The sequence below is a fragment of the Habropoda laboriosa genome, unplaced genomic scaffold (assembly GCF_001263275.1).
Source record: "Habropoda laboriosa isolate 0110345459 unplaced genomic scaffold, ASM126327v1 scaffold718, whole genome shotgun sequence".
NCBI lineage: Eukaryota > Metazoa > Arthropoda > Insecta > Hymenoptera > Apidae > Habropoda > Habropoda laboriosa.
Window position 1 is genome coordinate 906,336 of NW_017100942.1, and position 9,168 is coordinate 915,503.

The following is a 9,168-nucleotide window of genomic DNA, read 5'->3' on the forward strand; positions in this document are numbered from 1 at the left end:
ATTTATTTCATGGTATTGTAACAAGCAAACGTTGAATACATTTTTCATTCGTGTAAGAAGAATTATTTAACACGATAAATTTAGCTGTACTATGGTTATTTTTAATCTACGACCACAGGTCAACCTGATTTTTAATCCCTACGAAATTAATTTAACCACGAGTAAGTAACGAGAACGCTAAAACCTATGTTTCCATTGAAGAATATTGTAAAAACGTATAAATTGTTATATGCAATGTTATAACAAATTGTCGGAAGTATAAATTTTTAATAAAATTGTGAAAATTGATAAATTATACCGTGTTACGATATCGGAAATCTCCCGCGAAAATCTCCCGCGAAAATTTCCCGCCTGACCTAACCGACGATTTTGCTAATGACTTTGGGGAGAGGGTACCGCAGGTATATAAGGACCCGCCGATGTCCCGCGAAATCATTTACCCTTTATACTGGGCCCTAGACACTTCGCGGCGTATTTTGACCTGAAGGTTCTGAGATGTGAATAGAGTGGTCGGGGGCTACTAGCTAGTCTATGTCCACCCTGTACACACTCAGCCTTCTTGTAACACTTGTATACATTAGAATCAATTAGAATTTCTATTACTAATTATTAAACAAATTTTAACAATTACCGGCACTCGCTAGGCACGTAATATCAGACTTTAAATACTCGACTTCGAACTTCGGTTTAGTCATAATTCTATTAATGTTATAATAACGTATAATTTATTAATTTTCACAATTTTATTATTAATTTATACTTCCAAAAATTTGTTAAAACATTACATATTATTATTTATACATTTTTGCAAGTTTCTTTGACAAATAAGTACGTTTCAACGATCTTATTACTTTCTCGTTGTGAAATCAAGTTCGGAGGATTAAAAATCAGGTTGACCCTTGGTCGTAAATTTAAAATAGCCATAGTGAAGGTGAAATTATTATTTTAAATAAATGTTTCTATACGAATTAAGAATCTATTCAACGTTTGTTTGTTGCAATACCGTGAAATAAATTGTATTATATATTTTCTCAGTTTAGACTGAATTTAAAGTTCGTAAGGATTAGAAATCAGGTTGACCTGTGGTCGTAGATTAAAAATAGCCATAGTGAAGGTAAAATTATTACGTTAAATAATTGTTTTTATACGAATTAAATATTGATTCAACGTTTATTTGTTGCAATACCGTGAAATAAATTGTATTATATATTTTTTCTGTTTACACTAAATTTAAAGTTTTGTTTACATGTTATAACAATTAGAATGTAGACGTTTTGCCGTTTCACGGTTTTTCCTCTGTTAATTATGTGTTTATAAATCATTTCAAACTAAAGCAGCACCATGCCCACCCTTAATTAAACCGTCTCAGTAGTTTACCGTAATTAATAATCTATTTTTGGAATTTATGCGAGAATTTTTGAATTTTAGTAAATACTAGAGTCAGTGCATCGCGTATTGAAATAATAGCTTCATTCCTAGTTCGTTTATTATTGAATATTTTTACGCGTTTAACTTATGCTTCTCCCCAATTCTCGTCGCGTATTTTATTCAAATTTTCTTATATTCTAGAATCGAAAAAGATACGAATTCGCGTTTTTTCTTTTGATTCTTTCAATTTTTCACTCTCGTTCTACGAAAGTTTACTTCAATAATAATATTGTATATGCTTAAAATGTATTTTCTTGTGGCCGCCTGACAGCAACCTGTAAATCTGGCGTGACAGTGAACGTGTTAATAAGTAATTTTGCTTTTTCGAAGTAAAGAACATTGTGGGTAAATGGGTTGGCAAATATTTATGCGCGATGTTGTATGTACTTTTGGAAAATGTGGATCATAGTTCAGAGGTGGAAAAGTAAGTTCCATTAATTTGGTAAATTGGTAGCTGCTTTGGGGAAACTGCGTCGATATTAAGTTTAGCAATTCCAGTAATTTTAAGAAAATTGTGTCAGCTTGATGGAGCAAGTATTGATTAATTACATTCCACACTGGCTAAGTGTAGCAAGTTTTCATATTGAAGTTAGTGACTAATTAGATGATTTTAATTAGTATCAGTTTTTTTTTTAAACACTTATTATTTTATACGAAATTATTTAGAATTTTATGAAATACTTATTATATGATAGTTCCTTTTTAAAATTCCAAAATATTATTTTACACGAAATTATTATTTTAAATTTGATTAGATACTTAGTATTTAATTTTTGAAAATTCCAAAATAAACAGAAAAATTTATACGTTAAGACACAATTTGATAAGAGAATGATGATAATTCCTATTGTTACACTTATTAATAATAAAGTATCTTTCAACGATGGACGATTTAATTAACGTTTAAGCGAAAACAGATATTAATAAATGAATTAATGCAATATGAACAATGCTTGTAATACTTGTACTTACGCAGAAACCTTGAACGACGTGAATTAACGTAGCTGGTTCACAATGTATTCACAAGAACAAACAGATCGTCCTCAGCTAAGCTTCAGAATACAGCAGCTTCCTCGAACGATGAGCATGGAAATGGTCTCACAAGTCGTAAGCACGCACAGCGTATAAACCTGTAAAATAAATAGAAACAAATTTGAGAATTTATTGTCGACTCACTTTTTACTATGATTTTTTTTTATAATTTTTAGCGTGCGTTAGGTGTAGAAATGAATTCTTTCGACTGGATTCGCATAATTGAGTCAATGTCATCGAGTTTCTGTCACATAATTCACAATGAAAATTAATTCGACGGTTGATCTGCTTTCATTCTCTGTAAATAAAAATTTGATTGTAGCCGAAAGTTGGAAAGAATTCATTTTTACACCTAATATTTCAATTAATCTTCACTATGACGTGAATTATTCACGGTTCAAATATTTCTACTCAAATCCTTTCGTCAACTCCTACGTAAATAATTTTAATTTTTTTTTGAAAACTATTTAACAAAATTACTCCACGAGAGTCACACTTAATTTCGCAAAAAATTTCGAAGCGTCGACAGAAAGTGATACTCATTAGCGATACCGAAAGCAATCACTATTCACGCAATGGATCATCGATCATCAGTCGGAATATTTTAGACACTGGATGGTTTCGAACGGTGGATTATTATAGGTTTTAGGTGGTTTCGTGCTTTCAGACATAATCCATGTCCTTTTAGAGCACGGTTTCAACATTTCGCTATATAGCACTGCAGCTACTTTCATCATGGAACTAATGACACGTCGTTAGACTTCCTGCGAAAGGATGCGGCTTATACTCACAAGCCTCGGATAAACTACACTGTTATGCAACTTCAATTTAAACCTGAACGAAGATAAATTTGCTAATTTCGCTGAAATTCTACGGTATTTCAAAGTATTATCAAAAAATATTCTTTTCCCTCGGCTACATTTAAATCACATTAAGAACCCCAAGTTGTTGGAAGATTTAATCTAATTTCATTTAAAAAAAAAAAAAAAAAAAAAAAAAATGAATGCAATATTTAATTCATTAATTTGCAATTATTAAACACAATTAATTTTTAATATGAAAATATGCATAAAGAAGTAAGTTTCATTAAAATTAATTATGGTAATAATTACAAGCATCGAATTAATTTAATTTCAATTTAAAAAATAGATGCAATATCCAATTCAATTGTTTGCAATTATTAAACGCAATTAATTTATGACAGAAAAAGAAATTATTGGCGATATGCGTAAATAAATAACGTTATAATTTGATACACATTTTTCTACCTTTCCTTAGGCCATCTGGAATTAATTGTAGTGACAATTAAAATCAGTGATCGTGTAGAACAGCATGGTATATTTATCACGTGCTTCATGAGTCACTAGTAGCGTTAAATATTCTTCAAAAAATGTTTAAACTTTACCAAGAAATATATGGAAAGTTCATGTACTCTAATCCACAGTATTTCTAAAAACCTGATCAAAAGTTGGGACACTATTCACACCTTTAAATCTTCCTCTTCGTAACCGCTGCTAATGAATACTCTATCAATTTCTTTCCATTTATGTCTATTACATTTTTCAATTTGCGAACGATCAATATTCGTTCCACTAATTTACTTCTGTCAAAACCGTGTCCCGTTTTATCTTATCGAGAATGAAAACCTAACGTTTGTAATAGCAAATAATTACTCGCAACATATGAAAATTCTAAGAAAAAAAAAATCATACGAAGAACTTGACGAGTTAATTAATATTAAAAACAAATTACGTCACAATTAGACTCGTTATGAAAATATAATTACCCAAGTTGCTACACACAATGTTAAAAACAAAATCAAATTTTACAGTCCACTCGCTTTTCCATTAGAATCGACTGTCTGTCAATTATTAAAAACAAATTACGCCATAACCGCACTCGTTACGAGATTGCAATTTCTGACATGATTGCGTACAATAAGTAAATGAAATCTAATTTCACATTCCACTCGCTGCTGCATTAGAATCGACCTTGCTTTCCCCTATCGATTGCCAGCTAATTATAACAAACAAATAACGTCACAATTACTATCGTTACGAGATTGCAATTTCTGACGTCCTGACGCACAATGAGCAAAGAAAACCTGATTTTACTTTCAAGGTGCACCGGGGTGCGTTTAGATCAAACGAAGGAATTCTCGTTCGCCTTCCATTTCCACAAAATTCAAGTAAAATCTAATTTTGCTAAATAGTGCAATCAAAATTCAAGTCCAGCTCAAGTCTAACTCTGCTAAATAATGGAACCAAAGTTCAATCCCAATTCAAGTCTAATTTTGCCAAATAATGGAATCAAAGTTCAGGTCTAATTTTGCCAAAAAATCAAATCAAAATTCAAGTCTAATCCAAGTCTAATTTTGCTAAAAAAATCAAATCAAAATTCAAATCTAATTTTGCTGAATAATAAAATCAAAGCTCGGTCCCAAACGAGCATCAAAAAACCGCTAAATGTACCAAGAATTTTTGTAAGTGGGTGGCAAACGAGTATTCCTCCGTTCGATCCAAAAACACACCTTCAGAATCGGCCTTCTTTCTTTCCCCCCCCCTATCGATTGCCCGCTAATTATGAATTTCGTCAGCTTTTCTCACAGCAACCGATCCTTCGGGGCGCGGCTTAATGCTCGGGAAGCCGGTGACACGGCAGGACGCAAACGGCGTTAATTAAAGCGCTTAGTAAACCTCGTTATCGAACGAGTCGTTAGCAACTTTGCTGTCTGTCGATCCTCTCTCGCTTCCACCTATGAGGATCCAGTCTTATTTTCAACGATATCATAAGCTGATCCCGGTAAGCTGCAAGTCGACCACGCGTATTTGCGTTAATTATTCACGTGAGGCTCGATTCGGATTGTCGAGGCTCTCGTTCGTTCGTTTACGCTGAGACCGTTCGGAGACCTTTAATTATGTCCGGTACTAGTTGCACACGAGCTACGGTGAATATTTTCTACGGTGTAACTGTGGCTGTTTGTAAGGTTTGATGATTAAATATTTAGACGCAAGTAGGTAAATTTAGGGGAGGATGGGAAAATTTTTGGTGATGTGCAAGTTCCATTCTTAGTACACTTCATAGCAAATTAACAGCACCAGGGATGGTTTTTATTTTTTTTTTTTTTATGGCGGTGAAGATTGAATGATTGTTCATTTGATTGAATTTTTTTGAAATTTTTGGAAAGTCTAAAATAAAAAAGTTAGCCTTGGACAGAAAGGGTCTAATTATAAAAAAATATGTGTGAAACATAAAATATGTGAAAACAAATGAAAATAGATAAAAATATGTAATATAGAAAATATGAAAAGTATGAGAAATATATGAAAAAAATGTTTGCCTAAGGATGATTGAACTGAAAAACCTGTGTACGACCATAAATAATTTTTTGAGAATTTTTTTGTTCAAAGAAAACAGTTGCAATTTCGAATTTTTCGACTTGCGGATTCAAGAAACCACCCTCTTTAGGAATCCTAAGATCAATCTGACCTTAGATCTTCCAACAGCTCGAGCATCCTAAGATTAACAGCTCAACTACAGGACGTATCAAAATTGATGCACACAATAGGCAAAACGTACGATTCGTTGCATAAAACGGAAGGTAAACCATGCGGTAATTTCGACCGGAATCAGCCGTGAAATTTAATTCCGCCACGGAGTGTCAGACCGCTGATCTGCCGGATTGAAAATTCTATTCGTTTCGCTGCGTTGCTCGCCTCTTTTTGCGTATTGTTCGGACACGCGTGCTGCTCGCACGCGGATCTCGCTAATTACTAATCGTGCTGACGAGTTAATTCGCCGGACGTTAACGATCCCCTCCTGGCTGGTTGTACTCTCGATTTCGAAATCCGCAGCTTTGTTCGCGGCAGATTCCTGCCGAGAATCGTCGACAACGAGAACCTCGTTTGTTTATGAGCTCGTGTGCGAAGTGTAATGTACCGCGTTGGCTTTTCGAATCCTCTGAATTTGTCGAAACGGCAGTTTTTTTCAACTGGCTAGCTTGAAAACTCTAGTTCGGGTAAACAGTGTATTCTCGAAATTTAGAGTTACAAAAGAAGATTGTGGAATTTTGAGGACTTGTGCTTCTGGTTGGAACAAACTGAGCTGACAAAAGTTACCATTTTGAACATCTCTGGAGTAGCAAGATTAAGAAAACTTCTTTTCGAATAAAAATTGTTCGACAGAAAAATAGATTTTTCACAGGAAAAATTCAGCAAAATTCTATGACACTTTAATGTTTACTATAACTCCTCACACTTTTCTCAACTTTTCTTTTTTAATGTGCAAAATAAGAACGATTTCTTTTTTAATTAGTAACAGAAAAATTGCTTTTATTGGACGATTAATTGTGTATGCGCAAGGCGCGGACAAAGGGCGGGCCGCTGCCCGCGAGCTGCCCTGCGCTGCCCCGAGGGCAAGCTCCTGAGCAGTGCACAATAAACGTCACATTCGCCTAATAAACGCGTAATCTCGCCGAAATTCTCGTAGGAACACCGATAAATACTCCTCTGATTCGTGCACCCGTAAATTCCCCGCGAATACACATTTTCGCGTTCAAGAAACTCACGGCAAAGCGGCATTAAATTCACGGTTTTGCCACTGGCGAACACCGAACCAATTCGTGAAAAATGATGCCGCGAGAAATACGCGGCGACAGAGCAGGCTCTGTTGCTTAAACCGAACCTCCGACTGATTGACTGTGTTTTATCAGATTTCGCCAGATTATGCGTGAAATTACATCATCGCAGAGCGGGGGATTAATTTTTACGCGACCACCGTGTCTCCCTGTGCTCTCTATTAACCTGCAGCTGCAAATTGAATCGAGGATCCTTGAAAATCCGAGCTCTGGATATTTTTCAGGAAATTTGCGTAGCATTCGCCTCGCTCTCTCTCTCTCTCTCCCCCTTCTTTTTCCACCGTGGAAACTCATTTCGAAAGCATCTGTCCGCTCGAAACGCCGTTTTTCACTTGTTTTGTTTTTGCTTTTTCCCGACGCAAGATGGAAACGATGCGATACTTTTTTGTACGAATGTTTCAGCTATCTCTGGTGATCGAGTGTCTGTTTGCGAGTGTTGGAATTGATTGAAAAAAGAGATTAAACTGCTGGTTTGTGTTTGGGAATTGGTAAAAAGTGACGCCGGCGGTATGATCAGAGAGATTTCAATTTGAATTAATTTGGATGGAATGGGGCTCGTGAAGTTTGTCTTACGGTACTCTTGATTTATGAAATAACAGGTAAAGAGGTTTGTAATACTTCTTTCTGGGTTTTCTTCTTAATTTGTACGTGAAGAGAAGTCAATATTAACGAAGTTATATGCATCAGACGTATACTGTGTCTGAAGACATGCTGACTGCACTTCAAATCTCATTTACTTCATTCATACCTCTAATCTCGGTAACTTAATTAATATTCAGAAGTTACGTCTTCGAGAAAACGGTGAACATTTCCAGAAGGAGTCTCACGTATCCAAAATGTATAAAATTAATAAAGAAATATGAGTATATAAATCACAAATTTTTGCAAATTAAGTCCAGCAACGTTCATTACACAAAAATTGATTCTTCGCCCCTTTAAATCCTGACCAGTAACTTAATTAATATTCAGGACTTATGTCTTCAAGAAAATCTAAATCTAAAATGTATAAAATAAAAAAGAAATCACAAATTTTTGCAATCTGCGTCCAGCAACATTCATAACACAAAAATTGATTTTTCGACTCTTTAAAACCCGACCAGTAACTTAATTAATATTCAGAACGTAAATGCCTTATACCTTAAAAAAAAAAAACACTGAACATTTCCAGAAAGATCTGAAATAAAAAAAATCACACATTTTCGCAATCTGCGTCCAACAACATTCACCGCACGAAAATAGATCCCTGTCCCTTTAAATCCCGACACTCCGCACAATTCAACTACACGCAGCAATAATCCATAGAACGTGTTCATCGGTGGAAAGCAAAGTGAAACCACCTTGGCCAGTAATCAACCAAAGAAGACATCCAAGTTCATCTCGGACCATCAACTTGCAAACGACAAGAAACGCCAAAGGCTGAGAGACTCTGGTCGCGATTAGGCGATCGTGCCTTTCGCACTCTTAATTAAATCCTTCATAATTCAACTAAGGATCCTCTTTACACAGAAAGGGGGCAGAAAGTGAGAGCGGCCGCGAGACACGCGGTTGTCGTTCGCTCGTGAAACGGCATAAATGAGCGAGCGAGAGAGCAAGAAAGGGAGAACGATTAAAATTTATAGTATAATTACAGCCGGTATCGTTGGCCGAGCGAGAGGAGGAGAAAAAGAAAAAGAAAGAAAGGAAGAAAGAGGGCGAGAGATGGAGATCAGACGAGCTAGGTTGTAATCACAGACTTGGCGGGGTGACTCGCGCCTTGTTAATTACGCCGTGGCACGAGCTGCAAGCGTTTAACCGGTGTCTTCTGAAATTAACACCGAGAAACCGTCTCTCGTTGAAACCGGCGCGGCGGGGAGGGATAAAGGAGCGTCGCCGTGCTTTGAAATGCGCGAAACGCTTCGATCCGGGGTGAAAGTAGAGGAGCCTGATGAAGTACCGCGAGTTACAAGTGTTCAATCTTCTCGGGAGTAATTGATGCATTGTAAGGGGAGGTTTCTAGAGTGAAAAACTTGCTGTCTAGGCAGAGCTAAGTGCGTACACCGCGGTTCGTGAGTAGTAACCCTTTTGCTGTGGAT

General features: G+C 35.9%; 1 protein-coding gene across 1 annotated transcript in view; it reads right to left on the bottom strand.

The window, feature by feature from the left end:
* Window positions 1-2,536, bottom strand: part of LOC108577664 (poly(rC)-binding protein 3) — a 181,617-nt gene extending 179,081 nt beyond the window's left edge. Inside the window, exon 1 of the mRNA XM_017940852.1 lies at window positions 2,401-2,536. The gene's annotated coding sequence lies outside the window, so the exon portion shown is untranslated. The remainder of the gene's footprint in view (window positions 1-2,400) is intronic.
* Window positions 2,537-9,168: the final 6,632 nt, after the last annotated feature.